Raw genomic sequence first — 15,769 nt, 5'->3', positions numbered from 1 at the left:
TGGGACTAGAGAAGGGTACTTAGTTTGGTGCAGACTAGAAGGGCCAAAATGGCCTGTTTCTGTGTTGTAATTGTTATATGACTTTTAAAGGGTCATTAAGGGAGGACCTTACTGAAAATAAAGTACAGGGTTTTCGAGGTAATGCACAGACATAAATTGAATTAACAGAGAACAGAGAGAAGGAAAAAAATGGGTAATTTTCTGATTGGATATTGTGACCATTGGTATACAGACCAGTACCCAGGCCTCAACCATTCACAATTTACTTCAATTGCTTGAATGAATGGATTGAGTTTGCTGATAATACTGTTTGGAGCCAATGTGGATTCTAAGAATTCAGATAAACTTCATGGGATATACACAAGCCATAGGAGAAATAGAACAAAATAGATGGAATATATGAATAAATGTGAGGAAAATGTAAATGTGAAAATGGTGAATTGATGTTGTGGGAGATATTAGTGTATTTGTATATTAGTCACTGTAAATAATAGTCCCTACAAATAATAGGAGTGGTAAGAAATCCTTTACTGCAAGTGAATTTGAATACTAATTGCAATCATATAGAACCTTATGAGACCTTCTGGGATAAATACAGTAATTAGCTGACTAATTGGTCTTATTGAATGATAGAGCAGGCACAAGGGGTCAGGTGGCTCACTGCTGCTTCAAGTTCTTATGTTTATATGAGAGAAGCCTGATTTGCAGCAAGGGAATTAATTCAACACAACAGATTTGAATCAGACAATCAATAGTCAATCACTAAACAACTCCATCTCAAGAAGAAATAACATCAGCATAGCTAGATGTCAAAGTTTTCAGTGAATTTGATATAGGAAGTAAATAAAACTTATTGAGGGATCATCGCTGTTCACTGAATCAAGAATAGTTACAATAAGGAGCTCATGCAGTCTATATCCACCGCATCTCTATGTAAAAACAAACTAGCTAGCCCATTGGCTTCATCCTTCTCATCAGAGCACTGCAACTTATTCAAGATTCCTTTTATTGTCATATAATAATATAAAACATGTAATATTATACAAAATTTCATTTTTTCTACCATAATTCAATCCAAAGGTTGCTATTAGCTTTGCCTGCTGCCTATAACAGTAAGAGAAAGAGAAGCAAAAGCAAGGACCTTCAGAAACACTGATCCCTGTTCAATCCATTGGCAACCCAAGGTCCAGATCCAAACCTTCAATAGCATCAGGAGGCTTTTAGGATCTTCTTCAGGAGCCTTTCTTGCCCTCAACAAGCTCTCAAATCCTTCGGCATAGACTGGTTCCCATGAGCCAACCTCCAAAAGCCCTGTGGGTCCTTTGACTGCAAAAGTCACCAGCAACCTTCAGCTAGTATGATCCTTTCAACTGCAATAATACAACAACAACTGAGAGGCTATGTGGATCCTTCAGCCACTGAGTCCTTTGCTGTGGTCATCATCCTGTAGGGTTATCTCTTATGCTTTTCCTCAATGGGGTGTCGGGTGGGTGTTCTTCCTGTTTTTTTGTGCCCTGCTCTGGTCCACTGCTCCCTCAGGACCTCTGTCCAGCACAGGTGGCATTATCCTGTGCAAAAACCCTCCCGGTGGCAGGATTTTAAAAAAATTACACAGTTGGCTCCTTTAACAGGTCTTTTAAGCCTTCACAGAGCCATCAGCAGTAGGACTGGGTGAGACGACTCTGCAGAACAGCACTATGTCTCCTCTCCCCTCTCTCCTTGGTTCACACCAGTGACAACATTGGCTTTACAACAGCTCTGGCAACACCACCATTATTTTTTCCATTCAGATATTTGTTCAGCACCCTTTTGATTGCTTTATTTGAATCTGATTCCATTACTGCTCTTGAACCTATTGTGCAGAGCTTAACCATATTCAATGTGTCATCTTTGGGCTGTTGCCAATCACCTTTATTCTATGTCCTGCAGATCTTTATGTCACTGGGAATGGATTATATCTATTCTGCTTATATTCTTCATAACTTTACATATCTCTTAACAATGACCTTACAACCTCTTCCGTCTTTGGAAGAACTACCCCACCTTCAGTCTACCCACTTAATTATAGCCTTCATTCTTGGAGCCATTCTGAAAATCTCTTTTACATCCTCTCCCAGGCATGACAGAGAAGTGACCGATGCTCGGATGTGTAATGTTTATTAGAGAAAGGCACATTGGAAAAGAAGCTATGGTAATCCTGATTTTAGAGAATGGGGAATAAAACCAGTAGAGATGAAGGAACTTAGCTCAGAAAGTTAAGGAGTCTAGTCAATTGAGCTAAAACTAAGAAATAGAAAGAACAGGAAACATTGGTGCTATGTGTAATTTAATCCTTCTCCGCCCTGAACAGGAGGACCTGGTACAAATTTAGGAAAATAGCAGTGCATGTAGAAAGACCAATCAGATGATCATGGGAATTTTAATCAGTATTTAGATAGGACAAGTGAAAATTTGCAGGAATACTGTGGAGAATTAACTTATAGAATTAATAAAGGTTGATTTTGTTTATCAGTATATTGAGGAACAAATTAAGGGAAATCTATTTTGTATAATGAGAAAATGTTAATTCATCTGGTGGCTGAGAGCCCTTTCATTCCTTATTTTTTCCTCTAAACCTAGGCAACAACTGACATATTTCCACTTTGAAAGCCTCACAATGTTAAATTACATTTGTCTGTCAAGCTGTGATTCTAGTTCTGCTGGCTTAGATCAGCTCTCAGTTCAATGAGACTGGAACTACTCCAGCTGACTATTTTTCACTTAGAATGGTCTATAGGCATTCAAAATCTCATGAGATTATGATTGGTGGTTCCTAGATGTCCCTTAAACATACTTGCTCTACTTGGCCATCCTCATATCTTAGAACTAAATCCAGCAATACCATCATCCTTATTGGGCCAGAACAATTCTTTACTCAGAGAGTGGTAGCCGTGTAGAATGAGCTTCCGGGAGTAATAGTGACGGCGGAGTCAATTGTATTATTTAAGAAAAGGGTGGACAGGTATATGGATGAGAAGAAGATGGAGGGTTATGGGCATTGTGCAGGGAGGTGGGACTAGAAAGGGGTGTTTGGTTCGGTGTGGACTAGAAGGGCCTAATGGCCTGTTTCCGTGCTGTAATTGTTATGTTATGTTATGTTATGTTATGTTATGTTATGTTATGAAGAAAGGTTTGCCTGAACACACTTTACTCCTTGTATTATTGCTATTCAAATCTACATCTGAAACATTGAAGTTCACCATTGTGGTCTACAATATCTCTAAACTTACTTCTTGATGAAGAGACTGCCATCCGTGTGGTACCGGATGTAAACAGCGTCTTCATTGTTGGGGTCTTTCATGGCTTGGTTCAGCATCATGCTGAAGAAGATTGAAAAGAGGGTTGGTGCGAGAACACAGCCTTGCTTCACGCCATTGTTAATGGAGAAGGGTTCAGAGAGCTCATTGCTGTATCTGACCCGACCTTGTTGGTTTTCGTGCAGTTGGATAATCATGTTGAGGAACTTTGGGGGACATCCGATGCGCTCTAGTATTTGCCAAAGCCCTTTCCTGCTCACGGTGTCGAAGGCTTTGGTGAGGTCAACAAAGGTGATGTAGAGTCCTTTGTTTTGTTCTCTGCACTTTTCTTGGAGCTGTCTGAGGGCAAAGACCATGTCAGTGGTTCCTCTGTTTGCGCGAAAGCCGCACTGTGATTCTGGGAGAATATTCTCGGCGACACTAGGTATTATTCTATTTAGTAGAATCCTAGCGAAGATTTTGCCTGCAATGGAGAGCAACTGAGGTGCCTGCAAGCTCACACCAAGACACAAGAGAAACTTGTCCGTGAACTACTCTTTGCAGATGATGCCGCTTTAGTTGCCCATTCAGAGCCAGCTCTTCAGCGCTTGACGTCCTGCTTTGTGGAAAGTGCCAAAATGTTTGGCCTGGAAGTCAGCCTGAAGAAAACTGAGGTCCTCCATCAGCCAGCTCCCCACCATGACTACCAGCCCCCCCACATCTCCATCGGGCACACAAAACGCAAAACGGTCAACCAGTTTACCTATCTCGGCTGCACCATTTCATCAGATGCAAGGATCGACAATGAGATAGACAACAGACTCGCCAAGGCAAATAGCGCCTTTGGAAGACTACACAAAAGAGTCTGGAAAAACAACCAACTGAAAAACCTCACAAAGATAAGCGTATACAGAGCCGTTGTCATACCCACACTCCTGTTCGGCTCCGAATCATGGGTCCTCTACCGGCACCACCTACGGCTCCTAGAACGCTTCCACCAGCGTTGTCTCCGCTCCATCCTCAACATCCATTGGAGCGCTTTCATCCCTAACGTCGAAGTACTCGAGATGGCAGAGGTCGACAGCATCGAGTCCACGCTGCTGAAGATCCAGCTGCGCTGGATGGGTCACGTCTCCAGAATGGAGGACCATCGCCTTCCCAAGATCCTGTTATATGGCGAGCTCTCCACTGGCCACCGTGGCAGAGGTGCACCAAAGAAGAGGTACAAGGACTGCCTAAAGAAATCTCTTGGTGCCTGCCACATTGACCACCGCCAGTGGGCTGATAACGCCTCAAACCGTGCATCTTGGTGCCTCACAGTTTGGCGGGCAGCAACCTCCTTTGAAGAAGACCGCAGAGCCCACCTCACTGACAAAAGGCAAAGGAGGAAAAACCCAACACCCAACCCCAACCAACCAATTTTCCCTTGCAACCGCTGCAACCGTGTCTACCTGTCCCGCATCGGACTTGTCAGCCACAAACGAGCCTGCAGCTGACGTGGACTTTTTACCCCCTCCATAAATCTTCGTCCGCGAAGCCAAGCCAAAGAAAAGACTTCTTGATGAATAAATAGATAGCTTTACTGTTAAGGAGGCAAATCTCTTCCTTGTAAAAATTGCACATTTTCCCTCAATGGATTTGGCCTATTTATTGAAAGCAACATATTGTAAGCCATCGATATGAATCTTAAAATCTAATAATATTAGAGTTTTTTTTAAGTACCTGTTTGGCTGCAGTAAGTAAAAGGTTTGGTGCATGTGTACATTTTACTTATGTGTATGACAATAAACATTCTCATAATGAAAAAAAAGAGTGGGACAAGGTTGAAGGTACCACTTTGCCAGATGTTTAACCTTTCAGAGCAGATACGGAGCCATTGCTGGATCTTCTGTGATGGCAGTGCCGCCACTGATGTAGACCACGGAGAGCGAGGAGCGGAGATGCAGCTCAGTCAACTGCACCAGCTCTGTATAGGCTTTGAGCAGCCCATTAAAGGAGCCCATGGTAATTTTATTTAAACTGCAGGTACTCCAGTTTCCTCCCACCCTTCAAAACATATGGGGTATTTGGGCTGCCCAGGCTTATGAGCCAGAAAAGCCTGCTACAGCTCAGTATATCTAAATATAAATTAAAACCTCCCTACATTATATTCAATGCTCTTGAATAACAATAATATTCTATTAACTTCTTTCCTAACCACTTGCTGCTCCTGCTATCAGTCTTTTGTATATCATTACTTAGGATATGCAGATTCCCTCTGAATCTTAGAACTCTGCCATTTCTTATTGATAATATGGTTTTTAATTTCTGCCAAAATAGAAAAATTTGCATGTTCCCACTTTACAAATTGTCCAATTTTTTTTACATTCACTTAACCTTAACTAGATCCTTTCATGTCTTTCTTGTGTCCTCTTCACAATTTACTGCCCTACCTAATTTTGTCTGATCAGACAAATTTAACAATCGCACATTTGATACCTTCACCAGTGACATTGTGGCACCACATTCATTACAGGTTGTCAACAGAAAAAAAAATTCATTTATTTATGCTAGCCAATCTTCAATCAATGCGAATGTTCTACCTCTGACGCTATAAGCTTTTATTTCCACAATAAACTTTGTTACAACACTCACCATATAAGGATATCTTACCTCCATGAAATCCTCATCCTTGCCACCATACAACATGTTGCTTCTTCAAAGAACTGCTAAAAATTGGTCAAATGTGATTTTCATTTCACAAAAGTAATGTTGACTTTACCTCTTTATCTTTTTTTCTTGTCCATAATAACCTTCTAACATTTTCTCATAAAATGTCATGGAAGCCAACTACCCTGCAGTTTCCTGTTTTATGAAAAAACATTATATTTGTTGTACGGGTTAAAATCCAAGTTACAAGCAGTCTCTGTAGACTTTGCTTACATTTTTGAGTGTCTCCATAGAAACGTCTTCTTAGCCAAGGTCTCTCTCTCTGCAGGTTTAAGATAAATGGTCCGTTTTGGATTTCCTTTGTTCTGCGAAGATGGATGAACTTGGAATGGTCAGAAAACTTTTATTGACAATTGTAAACATCATTTAATCATGTAACCAAGTTTTTAATGGTTTGTAATAATGTAGTAACTGATATAAGGTTTAATAACCCTAGAAAATTCAACTCAACTTTAGTACAGATCGAGTCATAAAAAACGACGTTCTAATCTCTCCAAGTGACTATAAAGGAAGGTAGTCATGACATTTATTATTTGAATCTAATGAAACCTTCCCCAGTTCTGGAGAATATTGGAAAATTACACTCACTATAACTTCCTTGGTGATAGAAATTTTCTTGCATTCCTCACAATTCCTGGTTTACGTTTTTTAATGTTCTAGTTTGCCTACCATCCAAACCACTGAACAGATGATGGTATAGACTTGACCCTGTATTCCTTGCTAATGCATCAAGAGAATGATGCCTCATCTGCCAGGTTGTTATTCATTGACTTCAGCTAGGTGTTCAACACAATCGTACCTCAGATGCTGGTGGATAAACTTTCTTTATATAACTGGGTAACTGTGATGTAGCAGGCCAGGAGCTTTATTGCTGCAGAGAAATGGAGGCAATCAGAGTGGCAGAGGGGATCACTAAAGTCTTCCACTCCCTTCATCCATCGGGCTCATTGTCTGAAGAGGGTGCACAAAATCATTGAGGACCCTTTCCACCCAGCACACAGCACCTTTCAGCTGCTCCCATCAGGGAAGAGATACAGGAGGATCAGAGCCAGCACCACCAGGCTGAGGAACAGCTTCATCCCATGGGCAGTGAGAATGCTGAATGACCAAAGAAACTGCTAATATTAACCATCCGGGACTCATATTCATGAAACAATATTTATTCTTTTTTTTGTATATATGAATACTTGTCCTGCCTACATATTGTTTGCCTGTATGGATGTTATGACTGGTTGTGTGTCTGCATGTTTTGCACTAGGACCAGAGAACACTATTATGTCAGATGACAATAAACTTGACCTAACTTCATTGGGACACAACGCCCCTCTCTGCAACTGGATCTTGATTGAAAAACCACAGTCAGCCAAGCAAAATGCACTCGCTCACTTCAGGGCTGAGTGCTCAGCCCACTACTGTTCATTCTGCTGGCTCATGACCACACTGCCAGATTCAATACAAATTGAATAACAGGTTTTCAGTAACAATGATGTGTCAGCTAATAGGGAGGAAGTGGGGAGGTTCAACAACCTGGGTCTTCATGTAGACAAGATGAGGGATATGACTGTGTACTTCAGGATAACAAAGGTCAACCACTCTCCACCTCACACCAATGGCTCAATCATGGAGAGAGTAGAAAGCATGAAGTTCCTCTGTGTGCCTATTCTGGGCCCACAAATCCAGCTTATTAGGCAGAAAGGTGTAGCAGCACCTACACTTCCTAAGAAGGCTGAGGAGGGCAAGGCTATCAGCTCCCATCTTGACAACATTTTACTGGAGCACCATTGAGAGTGTCCTGTCTGAGGGCATCATTGTGGGATACAGTAGCTGCAAAGCATTGGAAGGATCATTAAAATGGCTGAAAATATCACTTGACGATAAACTATTTAGAGCTTGAACATCTTCAAAATACCCCTTTACTTTAACTGCCATATCCTTGTATTCCATGATTATTTTCCTGGACTTATTCTAAATAGGACACTCACTTCGATAATTTTTTTTTTCATTTTCAAATCTCCATGGAAATACTTATTCTCTCTTTATATTTTGGTGTAGTTTTATTTCATCTTCTGATCTTTTCTTCCTTATTCTTTGTTTCATAAGTATAATATATTATTCTACCCTACCATCTGACTGTGCAAGTATTTGCTTTTTCCTTTATATTTGATACCATCTTTAACTTTGTTAGTTAATCATGGATGGTGAGACCTCCCTGGGAATATTTCTATCTCCATGTTATTTTGTTTCCTTTGCGCCTCACCCCCCCCAAAAAAAAATCCAATCCATGTGAAGGTTAAAATTCTTCATAATTATTGCTATACATTTCTGACAAACATTCATTATTTCTTCCTTTATAATCTGTCCTGCAGTGTTTTTGTTATGAAGAAGCTTGTATACCACTCCCACAAGAATAGAACAAGTGAAATATGATGGAAACTGCAGGCACTGCATTTCTGGTAGCTTTCTCTTGTAGATTATCTAAGGATTAAAGCCAGTACACTGGTCAATGCTTATTAAGTACTTCTTAGCTTGGAGCCAGCATACAATTATACACTAAATTTACTTATCCTGAAGTTAAATCCATTTGTCACAGCTATTCCTACTACCTTAATCTGTTACTATCTCGTTGTAATTTAATGCTTCCATCCATGCAATTTCCAAAGCAACTTATCTCTGTGTCATTAGCAAAGTGAATCTTGTGGCTTAATATCCAGTCAACTAAAATACCTAGAGTGAATATTTACAGCCTCAATACAGATGTTTATTGGTCACCAAAATTTATTTAATTCATGTGTCTTTTGATTATTTCTCCTCCCTGCATGGACTCACTCAGCTAACTTGAGCTGAAATAATGATATGTCACAGAGAACAGTGTGTTAATTCCAAACAATAATTATTTTTTAATGTCAACCTTCCCTTCCCACTGATATCCCACCTTAAGCAATCCCTTATTAGTCACAGAGCATTTATGGCATAGGGATTACTTAAGGTGGAATGTGAGTTTGGGGGCAGTTTGAAAACCTGTTTTAATTAAATTAAATTGTTGAGAACTTCCTTTATGAAAGAAAATATAAATAGAAGTCTGTGATGGTACAGTGATATACAGCACCTAAGGGGATTGGTAGATGCTGGATAAGTGCATTTTCTGGTTGCATCAAAACTACTCGTACAATGCCTAACTAATACACTTGCATTAAGAATAAACAATTTAAAAAACAAAAGTTCTATACTGTACCGACAGTGAACAAACTTCACTTGCATGAATCTATAAACCTTAAAGCATTTTACTTTATTTTCAGTCACATTCTTTGAAAGCATTTAATTGTCGTTCCATCTGCAGGTTCCTCCCCCCTCCACAGAGCTGCCTGAAAGATGAATAATAGCATTATAGATAATTAACCCCCTTCCCCCCAAGTTTACAGATGAAACCTTACCAATATACTTAATAACATACTAATAAAGATAAAGACTCTTAAAAAGCAGGGATAAGGAGACACATTAAAGAGTCACCCTAACAACTAGCAGCCTCAACCAGCTCTTCATCCTGCTGACATTTTATTCAAATACAACTTTATTCAAACTCTGCTATGAGCAAAGCATAACCAAGGCACTCCACTGGCTGATTGTTTGCTCCCAACTTCACCAAAGGTTGATGTGTTACTTCAGAAACCATTTACTTTTACACTTTTAAACTTACATTTTTTTTTAACCTATCCATTTATTTATTTGTTTGTTTGTTTATTTTTCGGCATTTCTTTTTACCATTTGCCTGAATTCCAAATACCAGGGGTTTTACTGTACAAATATTATTTCTATGAGTTTATTCTGGTAGATTTGTGACAGTGGTATTCCATAGGGATTAGTGATGGGATCTTGACTCTTATTTAAGGATTTGAATATCTTTGTAGAACATATGACTGGTGAGTCTGAAGATGACACGAACGATGATGATGTTGTTGATAATGAGAAAGATAGTCATAGGCTACAGAATGATATTCCCTTCCCGTCAAATGGGCAGAGCAATGGCAATTAGAATTTAACCCTGATTAATGTAAGGTGGTGCATCCTGAGAGGGCTAATAAGGGCAGGACTTACACAAATAATTTTTGGACCTTGGGAACCCCTATAGGTAACAGAACAGATATATGAGCTGGAGATGTGGGCATACAGAATATTTGCATTCATTAGCTGTAGCATAGAATTAAAACAAGCAAGAAAATTATGGTACAGTTTCATAAAATATGGTTTCGGCCACAGAGGAAGTATTGTATGCAGTTCTCATCTCAACACTGTAGGGGGAATGGGATTGCATTGAAATATTGGAGGTTGGGATGGTGTGGGTTCTGAAAGAGGTGTACCAAATTAATTAGGGCAGATATTAGGAAACTCTTCCCACAACACGGATTTCTAAAACTAGAGGGCAAAGATTCAGGGAAGTTTTAGGGATGATCTGAGGAAGAACTTTTTCACCCAACGAATCTGGAACTCATTGCCTAGGGAACTAGGTTTTCGCACAACATTTAAGTATCTCCATGAGCTCTAGAAACTCCAAGATATAGAAGTTTGTGAACTAAACCTGGTAAATGGAATTAGTATGGATGGATATTTGAGAAGAAGTGTGCCAAGTGTGGGCCTGAAAGGCTTGTTTAATGCTGCATAACTCATTGACTCTGTGACTATCAAGGGTCCATGATCAGTGGAGTGCACAATGCTTCTATGATTTATTCTCATTTTCATTCCAAATGGACAATTGGTCATTTATAGAATGATTCTGTGGCTAACTAATGGTTTGCATCTTGCAGTGTAACCTCTGTATTTCTATTCATGAAGTCTTCGGCATCAGCTGTCATTGACATATCCACACCTGCCTCCTGAGGAGTGTTTCTGATCTGTCAGACAGGCTTTTGGGAATTTTTCTTTATTATAATGAGAATTCTTCTGTCATCAGTATTGAAGGTCTTCCTTGGCCTGCCAGTCCATTTGTGATTACTGAGCTTACCAGTATGCTCTTTCTTCTTAATGATGTTCCAAACTGATGATTTTGGTAATCCTAAGATCTGGGCAATGTCTCTTACTGTTTTATTCTTGTTTTTCAGCTTCATAGTGGCTTCTCTGACATTCATTGGCACCAACTTTAGTCTTCATGTTGGAAAATGGCAAGTACAGACTCCAATGTAATCAAGCCTAGTTCTCTTATACCTGCACCAATGAAACAATTAAACATAGCTGAGTACTCACAAACATCTCTGAAGCCAAATATCCCAAACATTATGTGCCCTGAAATTACCATGTATAAAAAGTGCTGTAATTTTGACATGGTCAAACCAAAATGTACACAAATAGCCTTGAATAAAATCTGGAATGTGCAGTTTAATTATATGCAAATTATTTGATTACAGATTTAAAACTGTGGAGCACAGGACAAATAAAGAAAAAAAATTGTTTTTGTCCCAAACATTCCAGACTTATGAAATAGGAATCTACTTTAAACATTCCTCAATTCTTTCCCATTTTCAAATAAACTATAATATATTTGATGTGAATCAAGGAACTTTGCAGATACTCCACCACGGTCATATTTTGATACAGATTTGTACCCAATGAAATTAAAAAGTCCCATGCCAGTATTTAATTTTGTGTTACAACTATTGCCCTTACTCTCTGCAGAGAAAGAATAATAAAATAAAAACAATCTTTCTTCAATGTCCAATGCAGCCTTAAGCTAATCAGTAATGACCTTATTGAACTCCACAAGCTTGGTCTTCAATGATCTCTCCACTGTAAAGCCAACATAAATAACTGAAAATGCTGGAAAGCACTGAGCAGGTAAGACATCCCCTGAGGAGTAAGAAACAGAATTAATCATGCAGGTCAATGATTAATGATTCCTTATCTGAATCAGTTCCCCATGAGATCGACTGCCTGATTTTCATTGATTTGGAAAGACCAGTTTTTTACTTGGGTAGATTTGAGAATATATTCCAACATTTTTAATAGTAATTTAGGTAATGAGAATCTTCCTATAAGAGCTCTCTTGATTTATCTATCAACTCCAAATCCATTCTTTCTTTCTCTTTCATTGATTACAATTTTCAACCTTACCTCAAAAAGGCAAAAGTTATACACAAACAACATTTAAAACATAAAATTCAGAGTCAAGATTCAATTTATTGCCCTGTAATAAATCCAGTGTCATATTATGTGAACAGACAGATTCGACATCGGCAGAAATGACCTGAAACGCCTCTTAGTCAGAGAAAGAGAAGCAAAAGAGATAACAAATGTCTGTGGATTCATCTCCAGCTCTCCCACAGCCTCTGCAGCCACACAGAGTCCAGTCCACACCACTGGCAATCCGAGCTCCAGATTCAAACCTCCGATATGATGAGGAATTCTTTAGTGCCCTCAGCACCCTCTCGCATCCCGGTTCTGATACCTGGTACCCCTTCAATCAGTTTTGAGCCAGTCTCTAGCAGTCTGTAGTCTGGTGCGAGTCCATTGACCACAGTCTCCAGCAGCCAACTGCCTCCGTGGGTTCCTCACTTCGAGTCACTGCCTGTGTGGGAACTTCAGCCGCCGTGGTCACCATCCCATGGGTCGTCTCTTCTGCTTTTCCTTCTCAGATGGGGGCGGGGGGTTGGTCTCCCCATTTTATGGTGCCCTGCACCAGTCCTCTGCTTCCCCAAATTCTGCAACCCCTCATGGCTGCTGCCATCATCTTGGGCACAGACCCCATGGTCGAGGGATTTTAAACCAAACAACCATTGGCTCCTTTAATGGGCTGTTCAAAGCCTGCATTGGAGTTGACAGAGGTCGGTCTTGGCGGATGGACCACGCAGGAGGGCTGTGTCTCCGCTCCCCATTCTCCGTGGGCCCACACCAGTGGCAGCACTGCCATGACAGCAGCACCACCATTTTCTACAGCCCCCAGATAGACCAAGGAAAATGGAAATATTCAACACATCAATACCTGAGGAGCAGAATTATAATTTCAGGTCTAAGACCTGTCATCAGCATAATTTTGATGATAGTCATGAATATGAAATGTTAAGTTGTCTTCAGCATTTTTTGTTCTACTTTAGCTTGATTCTTTTAATATGAATTTAAATATTTATATGACAATTCTGCCATTAACCATCCTGGATTTTATTTATGCCTTCTGTTTTGAGAAAAATTGCCTCAAACATTCTTATTTCAAAGAAATGCGTGGTGATGGACCAAAAATTATTTTTACTCCATTGACTGCAGAACTATCTTATTTGCATAAAGGCTTGGGAGAATATTGTTCATGGTCATTACTTTGGAGTAAGAAAGAATTTGACAAGGCTTATGAAGGATTTTAAATTTCCTTTGGTAGCTGGGCGAATGTAAGCATAGTCAAAAATGAAATGTAGCAGGCTATTAGCTTTACTTATTAAAAAATGTTATTTTATTACTGAGCTACAATTGTGCATTTAGGTTTAATTGATCATTTCAGTTACTTTATTATCAGTGAAATTATTGAAATACAAAAATAAAATTTCAACAAACAGAACCAAAACCAGAAAATTTTAGAAAAATGTGGGTGCTCATGATAAATCTGCAAAGCTAGAAATATGATTAATATTTCAGGTCCATGACCTTTCAGTCAATATGATATTAAAAAAATCCAAAGAATATGTTGTAGTAGATACAGGACACAAATAGATATGTTTTCCTTCCTTGTCACTGCTATAGATTGTGCTATAGAACATTTGAACATTCATTGATAATGTCCAGATACCATAATCAATTGGCCACGGATGAATGGAGAATGGATGGCAGCAAATTCCTTACAACATTCACACATGCAGAACTTCCAGTTGATAGCTTTTAGAAAAGAGATATTTGGCTATTTTATTTCTTCCTTCAAGCCTACTATTTTAATATAATAGCTCATTTAAAAATAGAGGCAATCACCTAAAATAACAAATTAAATATTATGTCTTAGTGCTATGGCTCAGCACCAAGAGTGGTGATCAGAGAATCAGAGTTTTCAAGGACAGAAAAAGCCATTTGGCCCAACTTATCCATGCTAACAAAGTTGTCTCCCTAAAATAATTCCATTTACCTGCATTTGCCTCATATCTCTCTAAACCTTTCTCATTTATGTGCCATCTGTGTCATCTTGTATTTGTATGTGTGAGTTCTTCGACAATACATGGATGAAGGAAAAGCTTCTTTACTTCACAGTTGATGTAAACAGCCCATGAGGCATGTCATGAGGCTGCAAGCCTCCATTACAGATCTTACAGACTTGGTCAGCCCCCTGCTGGCAGCCAAGTATAATCAAACAGAAGCTATAATCCTTAAGGCTTTGCTAGTTGTATTGCAACCATGATCACTATCATTACATTTCCCTTACTTAAAACAAAAGTAGCTTACTTGTTATTTCTTTGTATAACTCTGCTTTTTTAACTTTAACACCAGGAACTTACATTTTCATTATTATCAACAGTTTGTTCACTTTTTTCAAAAACTTGTTTTGTGTGTTCACATTTACATACACTAAAACTTGAAGTCTTTAAATTTTCTCTATGAGTTTCTTATGTCTTGACGATCTCCTGATTGATTGTCCTTGAATCTCAGTTGTTGCCTCAGATGATATATTCTCAGCTGTGTATTCAGGTTGTTCAACAGCATCCATCCTTCCATCTACTGTGGCTGGCACCATTTGATGGTCTTGATGATTTCTTCGCAGAACAGCACTTTCATCTGTCTGAATGGTGCATGATCTTGGTTGGACTTCACTAAGGACAGTTCCCTTCTGAGTCCATAAATTTGTTTTGTCTTTTAGCCTTATTTGGTCACCAGTGTGGAGTTCTGGTAGGTTTTTTGTTCCTCTGTCGAAGTAACACTTTGCTTTTCTTTCTGTTGTTCTTTGAATTTCCTCACTTTCTCCCCCTCTTTTGCTTTTAGGAGGTTCTCCTTGATGGGTAGGTTTGATCTTAGCCTATGTCCCATAAGGAGTTGTGCTGGTGACATACAACATTTGAGCGGCATTGTGAGGTATACTATTATGCTCTGGTAGAAGTCCGTTCCACTGTCTTTTGCCTTGTTCTTCAGTCTTTTCACTGTCTGTACCGATTTTTCCACTAGTCCATTGGACTGTGGAAAATGAGGACTTGGCGTGGTGTGTGCAAAATCCCACTATTTGGCAAATTGTCGGAACTTTAAATTTCAAAACTGGGGTCCATTGTCTATGAAGACCTCGCTTGCCATGCCATGTCTGGAGAATATGGCTTTCATACCTGTTATTACAGCATCTGGAGTGGTGGTGTTCCATTTACACATCTCTGGATACAGGGAGTAATAGTCTGTGACTACAAGATAGTCCTTCCCTTGACATTTGAATAGGTCAGTACCTACCTTCTGGTAAGGTCTGTATGGTGCTGGGTGTGGCTATAGTGGTTCTGCAGGATTGCTTGCTTGATATTTTCTGCATATTGTACAGTTTGACACTTCATTTGTTATATCATTGTTGATTCTTGGCCAGTACATCACCTCTCGTGCTCTTTTCTTGCACTTTTCGATTCCAAGATGTCCTTCATGGATTCTTTTTAGCTTCTCTTTTCTCAGAATCTTTGGGATAAGGATTTTGCTTCCTTTATAGATGACATCTTCAACCACTTATAGTTCCACCTTGCAGTTCCAGTACTCTGAAATGTCAGATGAGCAGTCTTGCTTCATGTTGGGCCATCCATCCAAGATGTTTTTTCACAGTTGTCTCAGTGTTTCATCTTTGTTTGTCTCTGACTTTATGAGCTCCA

Source organism: Narcine bancroftii, chromosome 7, assembly GCF_036971445.1.
Source record: "Narcine bancroftii isolate sNarBan1 chromosome 7, sNarBan1.hap1, whole genome shotgun sequence".
Taxonomy (NCBI): domain Eukaryota; kingdom Metazoa; phylum Chordata; class Chondrichthyes; order Torpediniformes; family Narcinidae; genus Narcine; species Narcine bancroftii.
This window is presented reverse-complemented; position numbering follows the sequence as displayed.